Source organism: Pantherophis guttatus, chromosome 3 (assembly GCF_059756535.1).
Source record: "Pantherophis guttatus breed Tessera chromosome 3, ASM5975653v1, whole genome shotgun sequence".
Lineage (NCBI taxonomy): Eukaryota > Metazoa > Chordata > Lepidosauria > Squamata > Colubridae > Pantherophis > Pantherophis guttatus.
Window position 1 is genome coordinate 33,157,921 of NC_142065.1, and position 21,243 is coordinate 33,179,163.

General features: G+C 35.7%; 1 protein-coding gene and 1 pseudogene across 4 annotated transcripts in view; both read right to left on the reverse strand.

Moving 5' to 3' along the window:
- Positions 1 to 21,243, reverse strand: part of RALY (RALY heterogeneous nuclear ribonucleoprotein) — a 243,695-nt gene that overhangs the window by 78,870 nt on the left and 143,582 nt on the right. The gene's annotated exons all lie outside the window — the stretch shown is intronic.
- LOC117663651 (histone PARylation factor 1 pseudogene) lies at positions 1,463 to 2,723 on the reverse strand (annotated as a pseudogene).

The following is a 21,243-nucleotide window of genomic DNA, read 5'->3' on the forward strand; positions in this document are numbered from 1 at the left end:
CCCCATTGACACGAAATACTTGTCCATCATAGTGCATGGACTTAGTGATATATTTAGTGATGCATTTGAGGCTGCTTTCTGTATCCCTATCTTGTTGATGGTGTGCAGTGTGCATTTTGATACAGTAGGAAGAAATAGCAATCTTATTTACAGCTTAGAGAAGATATTCAAAAGCATATTAAGTGGCCTTGGAATTGCACTTTCTGATTTTATGTACACATTGAACTGAGGAATAAAGTGGTTTATTGATTTTTACTTATGATATTTATGAAGCTAACCATAAACCATAGCACAATGTTTTTTTTAACTGTCATGCCTCTTCAAATGGTTAGAACAAACCTTGTTGTGCGGGTTTGAATACCTTTGGTCCTTTGAATGAAGAATTTAAGGCAGAATCTAGCTGCCTGTTTTGCAAATGCTTAACACATTAATTCTTATCCCTATTTTTTTTGCTGAAGGCAATATGCAAATTTACACATGAGCATTTTATCTGGGATCATCTAGGTGGTAGGAGCATAGAAGAGGTTACTTTATTAGGGGAAGATGGAATACAAATGCAATAATAGAGGAAAAATGTGAGAAAGGAACAGAGAGATTTTTAATGTAACCCTTGTAAGTACCTGGTACACAGTTACGCTGACTATATTTTCTTGCAAAAAATAAAGGACATACCTGAAAAGGGCAAATCTGAAATGGATTTATAACAATTAAATATTTTAATTGCTTATATGTATAAGTAGCCATGGTGGCATAGTGGTTAGAATGCAGTATTGCAGACTAACTCTGCCCATTGTCAGGAGTTTGATTCTGACCGGCACAAGGTTGACTCAGTAAAATGAGGACCCAGATTGTTGGAAGCAATATGCTGACTCTGTAAATTTCTTAGAGAGTGCTGTAAAGCACTATGAAGATGTATATAAGTCTAAGCACTATTGCTATTGCTATAACTTTGCTTTACACAGGAAACTTTTATTTATTATTTCTCCTCACAAAAACTGACTCTGGGAGGCATACAGCAAAAAGAAAAAAGGTATGGAAGCAATACAAATGTCAAATACAGTCGTATTAAAAAACTGCAAGCAACACTGCACAATTTTAAAGGAAGTTTCCCACTATCCCTTTATTGTTCTTCATGAATGATATTTTCTCTCCCAGCTCTTAGAACATGTCTGTATACATTTCTCAATTATCAATGACAATACAAAGACTATATTTTGAAACAGTCTTCATAATCCTGAGACACTGTATTAGAAAGATATAGAAAACAGGTTTAAAAATCATTATTTTATGAAGCTACACTGAAAGTTATACTAGAAGTAAAAAGTTATTAATGACTGATATAGTTTGGATTGTGCAGCCAAGATAACTCTTGATGGGGAAAATTGTTTAGTTATCACACAGTAAATACACTTCAGTACAAAAACATATTTACTATTTACAAATAATAGTACTTTAGTGATTATCATACTGCAAGTAGATCTATCTTCTCTTTTCTACTATTAGCTAAATGAGCTTCAATTACTGTATTTCTACAAACAGGTTTCTTTTCAGTAGGCTATCAGCAAGAGACAATAGAGTGATAATCTTGTCATAATAATATGACTTGGCCAGTTCATATCACAATCACATTCCTCATTGGCAAACTGAATAACATTTCCTGAATAGGAGCAAAGACTTTTAATCTCTGATCATCGTTGAGAGCATCTACAATGTTTTTGTTGTTGTTGTTGTTGTACAGTTACTAAATTGGGTCCAACTCTTCACAACCCTATGGACCACAGTACAACAGACCCTCCTATCCTCCAATGTCTTTGGGAGTTTGCCCAAACTCATATACACTGCATCAATGACACTATCTAACCCTGTCATCCCATTCTCCTTTTGGTTTTAAAAATTCTTTTTGAGACTTGCATTTGTTTCAGGAAGTTCTCTGTATTATCCAACATTATTCTTATCTATTAGGACAGTTAGACCAGCTCCATGAAATGTCTTTTTACTGCTTTTTTTTTATTTTGCTCTTTCACTTTCAAGCTTTTTTGTTCCAGTGAGTAATTCGATTGTCTTGCTGTTTTGGTTTTTCATCTGTATCTCTTAATAAGCCACTTCTCTTTTTATTAGTCAGTTCTTTAAGTTTTTAAAGGTAAAAATAACTTTACAGCAGCAAATATATTGTCACCAGCTTGATACATTGCACAGCCTTTCTAAGTTTCAGTTTCACCAATTCATACTGGCAGTTGATCTGGTATGTCCCTGAATTATCCCTTACGATATTGTGTTTTGCTGTCTCCAACAATAATTCTCTGAAATTCAGAAGGATCATGAAAATAATCTCCACTGAAGGTTGAAATTTGTGCCTTTTGATTTATTGGTGTTTTATTTATTGGTTTTATTTATTGGTTTTTATGTTTTTCACAAGGAATACCATATGGTCCAGCTAGCTGAAGTCCAGTACTTGATTTCAGGACAACAAATGGTTGTCGGGTTCCAATTCTTCACAGAATTTCCAGCAATAATAGAGGTCTTCAGGCATCTTGAACTAATAATAACTTTCAATTCATTGGCGAACACAACCAGGAATATCTGCTTTGTTAGCTTGCATATTTTTTAGTTCTTTAATTTTTTCCCACCTTGCTTTTGTGCATCTGTATGGCATCTCTGCTTCTTGCCTCCCATCATTTTGGTACTTGTTGCCTTTTATGGCTGTAACAGTTTCCAAGTTTTCCTTGTGATGTCCTTGCACAAAGACATGACATCAAATCAGAGTGACAGTTTGCTTGTCAAGCAAAACCAAGAAAAACTTTACAAAAGCACATATTTTAACAAAAATATCTAAAATCAAACAGTGTATGTGAATTTATTTTAAAAGGAGAGCTAGTTTGGTCTAGTGGTTAAGGCTCCAGGCTAGAAAGCAGAAGACCAGGAGTTCAAATCCGATTGTAGCCATAAAAGCCAGCTGGGTGACTTTGGCCCAGTCATTCTCTTTCAACCCAACTCATATCACATGGTTGTTGTTGTGTCGTTGTGGGGAAAAGAGGAAGAGGAGGAAGGTGTATGTTTGCTACCTTGAGCTATTTGTATAAACAATAAAGGTATAAACAATAAATGAAACTTCAGTTTCCATATTTTTCACATGAATGTGAAAGACTATGCATTAAGCGGTACCATTTACTTTATATGGTAAACATTAAATGACCAAAACAAAGGACAAAAGTGAGTTTTTGAAAAATAAATACATTTAAAGGACAGATTTTTGAAATAAAGGGCTGTCCTTATAATAAGGAATGCATGTCACTGTATTCATAGTGCATGTTGGTTTATGTGTATGCAACTGTGGTGGCAGAACATTCATTTTTCTGCAGTGTTGATGAATGCATCTGATATATGCACATGGAGGTGTGGAGATCAATCACATGTATCAAGAATATTGTAAGAGAATATAAATGGTATATTTTAAATAACAGCCATATTTCATCAACTTTAAGTCCCTTAAAGCCTTTTATTTTTCTTAAAAACTCTTGACAGTCATTTTGGAAATCTACATATATAATGGATTAACTCTTTTTGGTTCATAGGCAAGTCATAAACATTGTACCAGAATTTCCCTCAGGTGAAAGATTGGCTTAATACAAAATCCAATTCTCAGTCAGAATGGCTGGAAGCGCTGAAACACACTCCAGGAAAGTGGAAACTGAGACACATAAAGTTCCTAGTGATAACCCTGAACCACAAAGATGATAATGATGCACAGCTGTAATGAATAAGATTCCAACCAAGAGCAAGAGACAAACTCATCACTCAGTTAACAGCAGGTGGTATTTGCATAGTAAAGGATCAGTAACCGTTCAGAAGCTGCACTTTTGTTGAAGGAACAACAGCAAACATGAATAACAGCAATTACACTATGACAATTGGCAGCATCTCATCACGAACTGTATGGCAGAGAGAAGAGATTAAATTTATCTAGCAATGAGTCACAAAGCACTGCTGAGAAGAAATGACATTTTCTTGGAGAGTGCCTACACATACTGCTGGCTAAAGAAAAGATGTTGGCTTCTGCAGCCATTCATTGAAATTTCAGTCTGTTCCATAGTTCAGTATAATTTCTTTAAAGAATGCTCATGTTTGCATATCAAACAATGTCATGTTTTGGTATGTTCACAAGGAACACTATAATATAACCTTCTGGCATATCAGCCTTCCAACATTTGGTATTTTCAGATATGCCTACAAAGCTCTTTTTTCCATCCACTTAGTTGTGTTGGTCAAGTACAATGGGTACTGCAGTCAGACATATGTGGAAAAAACTGGATTTGATAGCATGGTACCATTCAGTTCAGTGCTGTTGAAATCCAAACTGATAATTTCATTCTATTGCATAACCTTCAAGGCATTTGACTGCACTTCAGCAATAAAATACAGTTTTGACAAGTGCCTGTCTGAGTGGGAATCTTATATATGCAAATGGAGGGAGGGAGGGAGAGGGAGAGAGAGAGAGAGGGAGAGAGAGAGAGGGAGAGAGAGAGAGAGAGAGACCCTGATATAACAATTACATTCAGTTTAGTGAACCAGAAAGTAATGCATATGGGATGCAATGCCCAAAATTTCCACTGGATTTATGCCACTTTGGGCAATACCTTTAATGATGTTATTATGTAAATAATATAGTTTGTATCATTTGTAGACAATCGGGAACAATGTTTTGTACCTACTCTCCCATTTGGTCCATTAAATCATGATTTCACCATACTTTAGAAAGCATTCTATTGATGTACACTAAAATAATAATCCAGTTTTAAGCTACAGGCACAATTTCAGAGTCAGTCCTATTTCACTCAAGGCATTTCACTTTGGGATAGGCTGTGGACAAGTTTGTTGTCACAACATTCTCTGTTTGGGAAGCTAAGTTAATTTATTTCTGAGTCTTTATTAGAAATTGCACAAAACTGGTATTTTCCTTTGGATTGCTAAATCTTGTGCATGGTCTATTTTAAACTTTTGCTTCAACCTGCCTTCTGACTCCTAGGCTCCAGGCATTCCTCTCTCTCTCTCTTCCCCTCTTTCTCCCTCCCTTCCTTCCAAGGATTGCTGAGTGGAGCTGGAATTCTGTGAATCAAAGGCCACATGTCTTAAAAGTTGCTGATGTTGTAAAACACTGAGATAGAGGAAGAATCCAGATATAAGTAAGACACCAAAACGTGTGTGTGTGAAAGGGAGGGAGGGAGGGAGGGAGGGAGAGAGAGAGACTGTTCTGTAGCCAATGCAGTGGCGAATTTTCTTCCCATAGCCTTGCTTTTGGGGAAGGTCTGGTTCCTCCCTTCTTACTCTGCAGAATATTCTCTTAAAAGCTTTGCTCTATCACGACCATCAGTAAAATGACAGTCCCTTGAAAGGGAAAAATAATTGCTCTGATAAAACACTTGGCTCTTATAAGCATATCTTGGCACATATTCTGTATAGGAACTGATGGTGGCTTATCCCAGGTTGGTCGTCTTTGAATTCCAGGAGGCAGAATTTGCCAATTACTGCCAATGTAGCATTGCTCAGGATGGCTCTACAGAGAGATGGCATTCTCTGTGATCGTGGGATTTATCCTAAACTATTTCTTCCTAGTTCCAGGATGGAGCAAAGCAGTTGTGTAGATGAGTTCTTTTTATTTTTAAAACTGTCTTTCTTCTTCAAGAAGGATAAACCTTTCTTAGTGCGCAGCAGATACTGCTAAAGAATGCACACGCATATACGTTGCACGTTGCAATGTGCATATATGCGCGTTGAGAGAATTCCTGAAAATTTTTAATTTCCTGTAGTTCATTAAATTATCTATGCAGAAATATCCAGCAATAAAACAAAATGCACTAAAATCCCCTGAGGTTGCTTTGGCAAATATCTGAAATACAAAGCTTGCCATTTTTGTTTTCAGAGCAACCATGAGATGCATTAAGCTGAAGTAATCAAGATATAAAAAAACAAAAATCTTGAAGTATTAAAACAAGATTAAAAAATTAAAAGTCTGCCACCTGCAAGACTGGTGAAAATGTTCAGTAACCTGTCCACTAAGTGTTGGAAATGCAGTCAGACCCCAGGTACCTACTATCACATGTGGTGGATGTGTAGGAAAGCAAGAGAATATTGGGAGAAAATACAAAACTGGCTGGAAATGATAATCAAACAGAATATTGAGTTGAAACCAGAAACATGTCTCCTAGGTATATTACCAGAGGGCTATGATAAAGGGACCACATATTTAGTTTTACACATACTGACAGCAGCAAGGATCATATATACTAAATATTGGGAAAATGTGAATACCCCACCAGAGGAGGCTGTAATTCGATTTTTTTTTGACTGTGCCGAAATGGTTAGATTAACCTTTAAAATTAAAGATCAAGAAGATACAGAACATTATATGATTTGGAATAAATTCTATGCATGGATAGAAACAAGACATAGGAATTAGAGAAAAGTAAGATCATAAATGTTAGTACTGAAAATAAGAAAATAAGAAGGTAAATAATTACAATATTTCAATGTAAGAAGAAACTTAGCTAATAGCTTTTTGGTTATATTATTACTATTGTTACTATATTATTATTATTGTTGTTGTTGTTGTTGTTGTTGTTGTTGTTGTTAGCTTGTATGTCAATGTTTAACACCACTCTTCTTTTTTGGTCTTTTTTATTTGTAAAAAAAAGTGTTTATGAATAAAATATTTTATATATATATATATGTATATATGTATATATATATATATATGTATATATATATATATGTATGTATATATATATATATACACACATATATATATATATATATACATATATATATACATATATATATATACATATATATACATATATATACATATATATATATATACACACATATATATATATTTATATATATATATATATGTATATATATATATTTATATATATGTATATATATGTATATATATGTATATATATATGTATATATATATATGTATATGTATATGTATATATATATATATATATATATATATATATATATATATATATATATATATATATATATATATATATATATAAAGTATATATATATTTTTCTTACTTCTTCGTAGGGTTTATGTGTGTTTTTCTTCTAGCCAGGTTTTCCCTGCGTAGCCAAGGTTTTTTTGTAGCCATATATATATATATATATATATACAGTGTATATATATGTATGTATGTATGTATACATATATACATACATATATACATATATATATATGCATATTCTTTCCAGCCAGGTTTTTTTTTTTTTTATATATATATATATATATATGAAAAAGGCAATAGAAAGACATTATACAGAGAAAAAACCAGATCGTGAAGTTTGCCTTCCTGTCCATAAGCAGGTCATCCAGCATTTGAAGATACGGAGAGAATTGTAGGGTACTAACAGAACAGAGACTGCTCCATAATTCATCCCTGAAACTACAGTCTCTGTGTTGTCTAAAGATAGATAGCTATGTTTTTATGAGGTTAAAGTTCACCTCACTAAATTCAATCCTACCATAACTGGCTTCTTGGCATCAAATGATTTTCATTTATAATACTTGACATCCATGCAATGGAAAGTAGTACTAAATGTGGGCAAAAGATGAAATCTCTACCTAAATTACCATTCCTGAAAGTAAAGATAAGTCTATGCATGCCAGAAGAAAAGTCTACCTAGTGATAGAGGTTCTTCTATTTTTGACCTTTCAATGATAGACGGTACTCATTCTTTTCATTTCCATATGACAGGGATTGACAATTTTTTCATGAACATAGGCTGTACTTTATTGTTTTAAAAAAAGTTGGTAAGATCACATGTAACTGCAATTTTTCTAGATTTATTGGAATGGGACTGAGCTTCTTCTTTTGGAGAACCATGTAAAATCAATTTTAGAAGTCATGCATTAGTTTCCTTGTTTCTCACATCAGAAAAGGCGGCTATTTGTTCATTTATTTGTGGGATGTCTTGGTCAATCTTTGCCACATATCAATCGGTGTCAATACATGATGCACTGAATATCCAATCATAAAGTTAGTGGCCAGCAGTGATTTGTTAGAATAATTGCTTGAATTATTAAGGATTGTTAAACTGTGGTGGAGTAGTGGTTAGAATGCAGTATTACAGGCTAACTCTGCCCACAGCCTGGAGTTTGATCCTGATGGGCTTGAAGTTGATTAAGTCTTTCATCCTTCTGAGGTCAGTAAAATGAGGACCCAGATTGTTGGGGGCAACACTGTAAATTGCTCAGAGAATCTGTAAAGCAATATGGAATAAGATATAAGTTTAGGTGCTTTTGCTATTGCTATTATGAAATTATGTAAGGGCAGGCTTGACTAGACAATATATTGAATATGAGGCCAATGTGTACTGTTTTTCATCACCAATGCAATATAGTGTGCTTCAGTGAGATGATTGGCATTCTGCAGGTGACATTCTCTGCTTCAGTGCTCTGATTAAAAGTGCTTGAACACTTGTTGAGACAAAGAAAAGATGCTTCGGTCAAACTTTGATGGAAGTAGAGAGCTTCTCTGAAGGTCTATACAGCCCTATCAAATCATACATCAGTTTTAATTGTATGGATGTTGGTTGTGTAGCAATAACATGGTTTATTTCAAGTGTGCTTTTATATCCTGCATGTAAAAACTAGATATAGTCTAGAACTATGTTATGGTAATTATGGTAATCAAGAATCAAGATCATGTGAAGTGCTAGTAGGACTTTATAATGACCTGGCAAGGCCACACTCGGAATATTGTATCCAGTTTTGGTCGCTACAATATAAAAAAAGATGTTGAGACTCTAGAAAGAGTGCAGAGAAGAGCAACAGAGATGATTAGGGGACTGGAGACTAAAACATACGAAAAGTTGCAGGAATTGGGTATGTTTAGTTTAATGAAAAGAAGTACCAAGGGGGACATGATAGCAGTGTTCCAATATCTTAGGAGCTGCCACAAAGAGGAGGAGGGGGTGTCAACAAATTCTCCAAAGCACCTGAAGTCAAGCCAAGAAACAATGGATGGAAACTAGTCAAGGAGAGAACCAAGCTAGAACTAAGAGAAATCGCCTGACAGAACAATTAATCAGTGGAAAGACTTGCTGCGGAAGTTGTGGGTGCTCCAACACTGGAAGTTTTTAAAGAAGAAATTGGACAACCAATTGTCCAATTGTATAGAGTTTCTTGCTTGAGCAGGGGACAGGACTTCAAGGTCCCATTCAAGTCTGTTCTTCTGTTTTTCTGTCATTATTAGATGGCTTCAACTGAAGATCTTATGTACTGGATAACACAAGACAATCAAGAACTGTATGAATATACCCATAAGATCTGTGAGGAAGCGAAGGAGTCTATTATTTCTATATTTTCAGCTTTCATTTTGTTTTTAAAAAGCAGCTTGCTAGAAGATCTTTTTAGAAGTAGAGATTTAAGGTAAAACAGAGTCTCTCTTCTGCCCATTTTATAAGAAAAGTCTGTTCTTGTTTTTGATTGTTTTTAATCCAATGAAGAAACAAGCAATGCTTGGCAGATAATGTGGTTTTTTTCCCCCTTAAATCTTTCCTGGTGGGAAATGACTGTTGCTTCATAAGAAACAATTCAGTAATCCAGGCTTTTGAAGTTGTTATGATTAGACAATAATGTGCCTGTCCAAAATGAAAAGGTAGAAATAAAAACTGGAACTTATAAGAGTACATATACCCATCCACACACAGACATTACTGAACATTTAAACATTTAAAATGTTATCCTCCCAATATAGATATAAATAAAACCAATCATCGTTTTATCCATGCCTGAAGCACTGGCATAATCATTCCATGAGGGGAAGACAAGGATGGGCTGTAGACCATGTACCGGGTGTTCCCAAACCCTTTAATATAGCAGTTGAAAATAAAACATGAAATGAAATTTACATCATTTTTAGGGTTGTATGGAGTTTTGGGAGACACAGCACTTGAATGAAACTCAGACTTAATTAGGGTTAATCGCACTAACATATTTTGCACATTGGTGTTCTCTCAATGTGTTGATAATGATATTAAGTTCAATTTCCTATGAGAGACAGACTGGGATTGAGTGTGGCATGAATAATGGTTGTAAAAATGCTTGTCCTAGAAAGATCCTGAGAATTTCTGATATTCAGGATGAGAATAATCAGGGATACGTCTATCATTTTTATCAATTGTTTCAGGCAGCTACTGTCCTAGAATGATCCTGATATTTTTTGGGAAAGGAAGCTTAATATTTTAAATTGTGTTTCTTGGCAATGTCCAATATTATATCATGGTGAAGTTGTGGTTGAAAACCATCCATATTAATTCTGTAAAAATATGAAATGTATGTGCTATCCTAACCTCCAGAGGCAAACATTTTCAATCTCACTCATGTGTTAACATCTTTCAGAAAGACAGCAATAGTATAAACTATTACTAGGCATGGACAAATGTCAACAGAATATATTTTGTAATATTCTTTAGAAAACTCAAATGGACAAGACTCCTACTGAACATTAATACACTGAGGGATATTTTTGCTCCTAGGAAGACTTGAATGCTATATTTTCAATTGCCCTCATTGATTCAAAATTGTTCCATACTTTACTTTTTTTTGCCAGAAGATAAAGGAGATGCCTGATGAAATTGTATATAAGCTTTTATAGGGTTGTGTTTAGGGAATCTAATCAAAGAAAGAGAAGCACCAATAAAAGTGCCGTGTGAAGTAGGTTTCTGCAAATTCCTCATATGTTCATTTATCTTTGCCACAGGATATTTTCTTTCTTGAGAATACAGGTCTTCAAGGAATTCAATCACCTCCCTGTAATTACAAACTGTGAATTGTAGGGAAACTACTCTCACAGACTTCATTGTGGGGCAAAATGGTCACAGATTTATGTTGCCCTGTCCTTGTCAAAAATCCTTCAACCAGGGAAGAAGTTTTGGGGGGTTTCTGATGAAGTTAATTGGGTCAGTTATTTCACTCAGCACATTTCTACACTTATTGTTTGTTGATATATCTTGTTATGAAATGTGTTCATATCATCTACTGCACAGTGAATACACTGGACCTGTGGTGCCTCTTCCTTCACAAGAACCTATAATGTCTAGCAACTTTAGACACTCCCTGATAATATTGGTTGCAGCACTGACTCAAAGGGAGGTTGAATTGGCAGAAAACAATATTTCAATTTAACAGAAATTTTGCAGTTGGGTCACAACTTCTACTGTCCCATCTCTGTCTCCTTCCCCCACAAAAATCCTTAACAGACATATCCTTGGTAGGCAAAATAAATATGGAAGCTGTTCTACTGTACTGATATCTGCAGTTTCAGTCATACTTGATACTACAATACATTATTGTCCTGATCTCATAAGAATATACTATATGTAAAGCTATGGTCTCAAGCATCTTATTCATCATCATCTCAGGTGATATCCATTTGTAACTTATATTGTTCAGCTATAAGTTCAACTGTGGAATATTATCTGAATGTACCATCTAGAACGAACTGAGGTGTCCCCCCCCCTCCCCAGTTTTTCTCAGAAAGGCCACAAAGAACAACACAGACCAGTTATCAGATTGATAAAATGACTGAGCGGTACTGTTTTACCCTCTTACACATGACTCCAGTTTGCCTTCTGAAAAACTGGAATAACTGTTTAACGTGGTTTTATTAGCCATGTAGTGTAGGCAGCTGAACAGTGCAATTAAATACTGATGGCTGTTAATTTGTACAGCACTTTTTCCCATGAACGAAGACTTGATACACATTCTGTTTCTTGTGTTTGGAAAAGGAACATTCATCTGACTGAGCAGTAAATGCTGCAATAAATTGCCCAGTTTTAAACAAATATGCAGCCACTCATATGTTTGTTTCCAAGTCACAAAATACTTATGTGTTCCTGGTTTCTACTTTGTCATTTCTTTCAAAGCCTTAACCAGTGAGTGCATTCCTACCCTATTCACATTCCCAGTTGAGCAATGTGTGGTGTAAATACATTAAAAGTATTGATAGTTGTTTGTTCCTCCCTAATGCCACAGTACTCTACCCATAATGGAGTAACAGTTACAGCTGATGGAATCAACTGAATCTCAGGATGACTATTGAACTTTTTGATCAGAAACCTTTTCATGGTGATGGAGAAATTGACATCTCCCAAATGCAAGCTGGCCATGCCAGGTTCAGACTAATCCAGACCAGCATTGTAGTGAAGAGGCATAGAACTGGGGATGGCAGTATGGAGGCAAGAAAGAGAAACACTCTTTCTCCTACACTCCTACTCTAGTGCTTCCTAGGACATCTAGTTCCTGATGTGACTATTAGCTAACAACAACAACAACAACTAGAGAAAATAACAAAATACAAGGACCTAAAAATAGAAATAGAACTGTGGCAAAAACAAGCAAAGTAGTACCAATGGTAATAGGTCCCTTGGGTGCAATCCCCAAACAACTGGACCACCACATGAATACCATCAGCATTGACAAATTCACCATCAGTCAATTGCAAAAGGTGGCTTTACTCACAACAGCTTATATTCTGTGACAATATCTGTATCACCATCAAACATCCAGATCTGCCTATCCCAGGTTCTTGGAAAGGACTTGATAGATAGACAAAAATGTCAAATCCAGTCTGAACATCTGGCTGACTGTGCAACAAACCATAATAATAATAAAAACCAACATAGCAAGAAACTGAAAAACATCAAACTATTCCATAGAGTTGCCATATGCCATTCTCCCCACGGTCACAAGCGGATTTCCTGGCAGGATTGGCCTAAATCACAATTTCTCAATCATGGATGTAAGCTTTGGGAGGATAAATGAGCCCCTATTCTGAACAGGGATATAAAGTCATTTGGTTCATCAGACTCCTAAGATGGGTTACAGTAATTCCAAGAGAGGGCAACATCGCTTGGGGCTCAGGTTCCTGAGGCTATGGCAATTCACTCTCCCAACATAAACAAGTTTTCTCTGAAATTTATATTAAAACTTTCCAAATGGTTAATAGGTGCACATGCACAGTGTTAGAATAACAAACGTATAGCTCCAAAAGTATTGGCATAGTATAAAGTTCAAATAATGAGGAAAGAATATGATGTTAATTTATGAAACTTTTTATTAACACTGTGAAACTGTATCTTCCCAACTATAGATATGAAAAGCAATGTTTCCCACCCATCCTTAAAAGACCTATGATACCATAAAGGACAGAAGGGCCAGAGCTCAGCAACAGAGCCTCTGCTTGGCAAGCACAACATCTGAGCTTTAGCATCTGGCCTCTCAGGTCTGGGAAATATTCCAATCTGAAAGCCGGAGAAGTGGCAAACAAATTTCAGTTATTCCATCTATGAATTAAATCAGAAGGATATTAAGGTAGGTATTCAAAATTACCCAATTGAAGTTTAGAACACAAATAACTATTGAATTCAGCTGATGTCAAGTTTTGTCTAAAACACATCTGTTATTTTAGTTAGCACATAAGAACGGCTTTTAAAGCAGATACCAAACACTCTGCAGCTAAATCAATAAAAGTGGAGGATATTTGTCATGAAAAGGTCTGTCTCTGCAAAACATGTCTACCCATTTTCATGATTAGGTGCATTTGGATAATGTGAAATCCTTATGGAATTGGGAAAATGTTTTTTGTTCTACATCTGATAAGTGATGATGCAATATTAATTCCCAATCCTTTCCTCTATTTTTTCTCTTCCCCCCCATGCACTTTTCTCACACTTCATCCCCTTTTCATAACTATCTATATAAGATGAACTTCCAGTTCCAAACAATTTAGCACTGCAGAATTCATACCTCCTCTGTATTATAACTCAGGAATTACAAGATACCACCAACATTTCAAAATAGACAAATACACAAGTCACAACACAATCCAAATTTAGTTCAGGCCTGGCTGCTAATCAAACATCTATCATATATTTGAACCAAAGAATGTTTATAAAATATTCAACATTCACAGAAAAGTAATATACAGCACGTACTACATGTACTTGGTTCTATTATATATGACTATTAAATACATTTAAATGAGAAGGATATTTTTACATGAAGCAATATGTCTGAACAGAAAGCACAAAGGTGAGCACAATGTAACAATAAACACAAATATAATGCAATAAACTGTGAAAGAGTGTGGAGCCTTTATAAGATTGCCCAAGGGTGAATTCAGCCCATTAAACAATTCATCCTTGCATAATGGGATTCAAACAGAAGAAGGTTTTACGGGTGAAAACATTATAGTTCTCAGTAGTTTCCTTTCTGAAGTCTCTGTAGGCTACTAGGAAATTTGATACCTGTTTTATTTTCATGGCCACAAAGTGCATATTTTATTACTGTCAAGGAGCTACAAGTAAAAACTAGGTCTGTCTTGACACTGCTGCTCTGCAATTATTCACTCTAACAGTAACTGTTGCTGGGAAAGTAAAAGAAGAATAATTTTGGTTTCCTAACCTTGAGTTCTCTGTGCCCTTTTTGGGCAGGAAAACAATGCACTCATGTAACTTTCATTGCCATGATTGAATGGATCAAATTTCAGAAAGGGTATTGAGGCATCCCATCCATTACAGCCAGGACATTGCTAAACATCAAGAAGGAGGTATTCTCCCTCTCCCTGCTTTAATGCAGAAACAATGGTGAACCAATAGCTTTGCAGCCCCTCCACTAGATGGCATGTAATAATTTTAGCCCTTCAATTTAAGTTGACAAAGAGAAGGGCCTAAATCAAGTATGAGCTGTTTGATGTGTTGGAAGAAATATCCATCTGGTTCAGTTCCAAGCCGGGAAAAAGACATTGGAAACATGGAGGCTGATTGGAAAGAAGGTTTAATGATGATAGTTCTGGTGCAGCTGACAAAATGGAGTTGAGAGTGGAGGGTTTTTATACCTTCTTTGAGCTTTGCACTTGAGCTTCCTGTAGCTGTGCAAGAACATATATTCTATTGGCTGTTGTCAGACTCCCATGGGGCCATGTAGGGGTTATGTAGAGGTCATAGCTGCCTCTATGGGCAAATTACAAATCCTAGGTGTTTGTCTGAGCTAAGTTATGTTGAAGTTTGGAGTGCTCTGAGGGTGATGCAATAATTCCTATTGTGGCTTAGTGGCTTTTTCCTGTGTTGGATCTTGGGTGATGGCTGCTTCTAATCCTACCGTTCTGCCTTTGTTTCAAAATATCCTGTCTTGAATGGATTACCAAATTTGCATTTCTAAAAGCTGGCCTCAGCATCTGCTGGGGCTATTAAGAAAGACTTAGTCTCTTTCAGTGGTGGGATTCAGCCAGTTCGCACCACTTCGGGAGAACCAGTTGTTAACTTTCTGAGCAGTTTGGTGAACTGGTTGTTAGAAGAAATCATTAGGGCAGAGAACCGGTTGTTAAATTATTTGAATCCCACCACTGGTCTCTTTTCTGTCTTTAAAAAAAAAAAAAAACGTTTCTCCATTTCTCATCTAGGGAAATATAATGTTCTGCCTTTTTTAATAGTCCCCAAAATTTTCATTCTTCTGGGGCGTGGTTGCTGACTTTCTACAGATGCATCAGGATGCTACATGCTAAATATTGCATGGTTAAGATTGCAGGATGGTGATGTAAGGAACTTGGGAAGAGGGAGTACAGTAATGGATAGAACTGTATTGGTTGTGTGGCCCCTTCAGTGTGTAGCCTACCAAGATTGTAAACCTTCAGTCAGGATTAATTTAAGTCTTTTACTGTAGTTTGTTATATAATGGGGACCACTAACAAGATTTTAAAATGAGTATCTGGTGATGGTAAAAGGTGTTTTAAAATGTTAAAAAGAAAAACACCACAAAAAGAAACCCCCCAATTCTTCCAACGGCTTTCTCAAAGAACTTTAGTAGACTTCTTTCTGTGGTATTTTTAAGTTTATTATGCTGAAAATACTAATGGAACAGAGTGTCTATTATCTATTGTCCTAGAACGCCCTGGCTGTCCCCTTTTCTCCATCTCAAGAAGCCCCATGAAAGGAATTGCTGTAGATGATTATCCTGGAGATGTAGTTGAAACTTGGGAAGCCAAGGGGACTAATGGGCATTGAATGGGATTGTATAATAAAAGAGAGAGTTGTACCTCTTGATTAATGTCAGTCTTTTGAGGCAGACCAAATGAAGAAACAGAGGACTGCATGGTACAATAACAGAATTTTGAAAGCCTGACAAAATTTATCTCCTGGTCCTTTTTATATCAAAGAGAATTGAGGAGAAGCAATCTTGAGCTTCCCGAGGAGAAGCAATCTTGAGCTTCTTCTACTGTATTCTCTTTCATGGTTATGTTGGTGTGTATGTCTCCAGCTTACATTCTTTCTTCAAGATTATTTTTCTACTTCTCTAGAGCTAAGACTACCAGAATTTAGGCATAAAAAAATTCAGTCAGTTATGAGATGGTAACAAAAGGATACAGAACCTTTCAATTCTTTGTTACCATTTCGTTGTCCTGATTTTTACATATGAGATCTCATAGGTTTGGTAACCCAGTTTACTGCTGCCCACCATAAATATCTTAGTTTTTAAAAAACTAAATAGTTTAGTTTAGTTTTTTCAGAATATCTTAGGGTTTTTTTCCAGAACCACCCCACCCCACCCACAAAGCAATAGAGTTTTCCTCAAATTGAAAGTGAATTGTTTTTTGGGCGGGGGGCGGGGAATCCAGGGTTTTTGAATAGCTGTAGCATAGATGCATGGTGTTCCTGAATCACAAGGAGCCGGTTCAGGATAGGTCACCAAATTTAATGAAAAGGAATTATATAACAAAATCATCTCAATTTTGCTGCAAGAAAAATGGCATCTTTGCTTTTACCATCTTTGTCAGTAAAAAGCAGTGTGCATCCATGGATACTAACCAGGAGTGAATTTGGCACAATTTAGTCTATACTTCTCATCTTTTGTTATATTCCCTTCAATTATAATAATAATTTTCCTCGACAGTTCAGAAAGGGAAGCTAAATCTCCCTCCTACATGAAATGACATATGATACTTCCTGTTCAGTATGGCTACTTTGGTCATGTGGACACAGCAGAAAAATGCCTTTTTTCCAATTCTCTCTTAATATCTGTACTTCCATATATCAGCTTAATTTTCTTTGTTAGATGAGGTCTAGTAGGCAGTGTCTAGCCTTTCAAAGCAAAGTGAATATATGAGATGATAAACCATCATATGATTTGTTTGTGACTTACTCTGTAGTGCAAATATAACAATTGTGGTTTATAAACTGTTTTATAGCTTAGTTTATTTTGTGATCAAATACCATTTCAGTTAATTGAACACAATATGATTTTAGAAAATGATGATCACTCTGTTAATATATGGTAATCAGAATTTTGGTCAAGTCAAGAAAGCACTAAAGATTTATATTCCATCCAAGAAGAAACCAAGAGATTCAATCTTGAATTCCTTTTCTACTGGGAAGTTCCTCTCTTCACTCATGATACACATAGCAGATATTTGTCCTTAGCTTATGAGATCTCATATTTATGCATTTTATATGCAAATATTAAATTCGCTGAAGAGATGCTATGGTTTTATTATTTTCCCCCAGAAGAAGTAATTTTATTACTTCTTACTCCCTCACCACCTAGTTTCTTCTCCCTAAGTCCTGCTTGGAGAACTTAATGGTTGCTCTTCGATTTATATTAAGAAACAAAGATGGTTATTCGTTTACTCAATTCCAACTCTCCTTCAGGAATTCAAGTAGTTTTATGTATTATTCCCTCTCCTAATTTTTCCCCACCAGAACAACCCTTTAAATAGATTTAGACAAGACAGAGTGATTGGCCCAAAGCCACTCATTGGGAACTCTAATTGTCTTCAGGTATATCTCAATGGGTAGTGACTTGATTGAATAAGTTCTCTAAAGCTCATGATTAAGTTTGCCTTTACTTCCACCCACAGATAGCATGATGTTTAAAATAAGGATGTCAAGACAAGACAAGACAAGACAAGACAAGACAAGACAAGACAAGACAAGACAAGACAAGACAAGACAAGACAAGTTTAAAAAGTTTTTTCTCTGCCCCAAAACAGGCAGTCTAGTACAATTTGAACCCTGCCTGTATAAACTTGGATTTTGAATTGGGCTCTAAATCCAGTTTCTGCTATATACATGCCATTTTTAAGCACTCCTACTTAATTTGTGAAGAAAAAGAAGACATTTTTTGTAAAATAAAGATGGAGGAGAGCTAGAAGAATGTGTGTGTATGCATGTGTTCATGAGATATCATAAAGGCTGTCTTTATTTCATCCTATGTCCTAACATCCTAGGGGATTGTTCAGCGCTTCTATTTATACATTTATAAAATTACAATTCCAGAAAGTAGTATTTTAGTAATGAGTGCTTCAAAAGAATGTATTCCCACCATATAATAATGTGCAGAAAAGTTACATTTAATGTGACAAATGGTATGTCCTTCTTCAAGTCAAGCTTGACTTCTGTGGTTTGACTGAGCTACCTGTGCATCCTCAAAGAGTGTTATGTCTGACCTCTTACAATAACTTATGTGTTTTCATATAATAAGTTTTATCAAGTAAAACATTGCAGCCAGAACAGTTTTTGTTGCCATGGGGATGGCTTTTTTGTGTGAATCGTACCTGAAATACGTACCTGAAATCTGCAGCCTTTGAACTGCTTGTACTGCAAATGATGATGGCACAAAATGATTGTCTTGATCTAGCCTTATTAAGGGAGTTCTCTTGTATGAAATTTTATTTTACAAAGGCTTACACTATTCACAGCCTTTTTTTAAAAAAAATATGTACACCTAGGAAGTGTAAATGTAAGAACTGAATTTTAAGAAAATCTAGTACCCTATATTATATATTATATATTATCACAATCATTATTCCTATTAATATCAATCTTCAAGAATTTGGGATAATTAATAATAATTATTATGATATCAAGGCTGCCTCCTACCAGCCAGTTGATCTTTGGGTCTCTGCTGCGCATGTGTGTGGGCCGGGGGCGTGTGTGTGCATGAGGGCAGGTGTGTGTGTAGGGGGTGATGTGTGCACATGCATGAGGGGCTCATTCAGGGGACGTGTGAGCATGTGGGGGCGGGGCATGTCCGGGGGCCCCAAGCGCATTGCATTTTGGGGTTTCGGGCTCATGCATGCTTTGGGCACTCAATCCAAAAAAGGTTAGCCATCACTGGTCTAGGCTGTTGGATAGCAGATAGCTTTATCCAATGAATGTATGTGTGGAGAAATAAACATTTATGTTTGCAACATAACTTTTATAAGAAAGTATTCTTAAGGCTGGTGTTTGTGTGAAAGAAAAATAAATATAAGCATCATTTAGGAAATAGCACAGTAATAGGAAAGCCTGAATTGCTTAAATCTATCCACAGCTAAGAGATTAGGGAAAGATTCCCTCTATTAGGGAAAGAGAATGAATCAGGCAAATATCTGAACTTCATAGAAGAAAGTCAAAAGAGAAAAAAGACTGAAAGGAGAGATGAAGCAAGTGATGAATAACAGCCCACCAATAGGAGACAACTTACATGGAAATATGCAAAGTAGATTTTTTTTTAGAAAAGGGAAGGAAATCAAAGTATCATCCTTCTGCTAACACTACATTTATGGTTCCTAGCTAGCAGCCAATAGATTTATAAGTTATGGTTAATTAATAAAGGTAATTTCAAGACAGATGTGGAGCCTGGGGAGTAGCAGGTGCAGCCCAGTGATGCGTATGAAGAGGTGTTTGCTTTAAACTGGAACTCTGTGTTGGTGTTTGTGTGTGTGTGTTATTGTGCACTGAAGAAACTAGTAAGTCCAGGAGGAAGAAAGTAGGTAAGACATGACATGAAAGAAAGTTGAAAGAAGGACATGGGAATTTAAAAAGAAGGGTTGATTTCCTTAGGTTTCTTCCCTGGGGAGAAAAGTCTTTTAAAGAAAGTCTAGTAGATTGTTTGTCGATATCCATTCAAGCGTACTTGAAGGTGGTTTGAGAGATGATAGAAGAGTGAAGTGAGAAACACTTAAAAATAGCTTCAGTGTTTGGTTGCACATCCATTTTTATTTTTCCTTTATTTTACAAAGAAGATAGGAGTATATTTGCCATGCTGAGAACCATAATGCACACGCCAGATCTTAGTTCTAAATTGGTAGCTAAATTTGAGCTCCAGTTAAAGGCTTGAACATGTAGAAACTTTTCATTTATTGTTTGGCAGAACATTGGCATAGATGTCGGAAAAGACAGGGCTGCTTTATTTGCTTCTTGTTACCATTTCACTTTAAACATTGTAAATTAAAACAAATTACCTTTAGAAAGGCATTCTGTCTTCACCCATGCTGAGAAGTCAACTGGCAAAGCTCTGAACATCTGCTCTGACTTGGCACAAGGGCAGCCATATTAACTCTCCCTCTGTGTGTCATTATCTCCAGCTACATTGTTTATATCTTTACCTCCTGTATGGCTACTTTGGCTCACAGCAGTGTTCAGAGGACTAATTAATGTTTGCCAAGTGCAAGTATTTAAGGTGACATATGAATGCTGTTCACGATGATGATAATTTGACCCTAGAATGGGCATGGACAATCTGCAGCATTATGCCAGCCAACTTAAAATAAGAATTGAACATAATCATTTAGAGGAGGCGCTAATTCCCTGAATAGAATAGAATAGAATAGAATAGAATAGAATAGAATAGAATAGAATAGAATAGAATAGAATAGAATAGAATAGAATAGAATAGAATAGAATAGAATAGAATAGAATAGAACAGAACAGAACAGAACAGAACAGAAAAGAATTCTTTATTGGCCAAGTGTGATTGGACACACAAGGAATTTGTCTTGGTGCATATGCTCTCAGTGTACATAAAAGAAAAGATAAATTCATCAAGAATCATAAGGTACAACACTTAATGATAGTCATAGGGAACAAATAAGCAATCAAATCATAATAGGAAACAATCAAATCGTAAGGATTTATATTGAGCACCTAAGTCAAAGAATAAGGAAAAAAAACCCTAAATGGACAGATTTTTTTTTCCAAATTAATCTTAATTCTTAGTATCTACCTGAATGTGTCCATAGAAAGTGACTTACTCCAGGATTTATTCATTATTTACTTCCCAGTCTAGATTTTAACACAGAAATTTCCTAATCATAACCCATTGAAGTACCAGTCAGGACTGATACTACGTAACCTTTTTATGATCAGCTAAACCCAGCTAGCCGTTGCCACCTACTGTGAAAGAATAACAAAGAA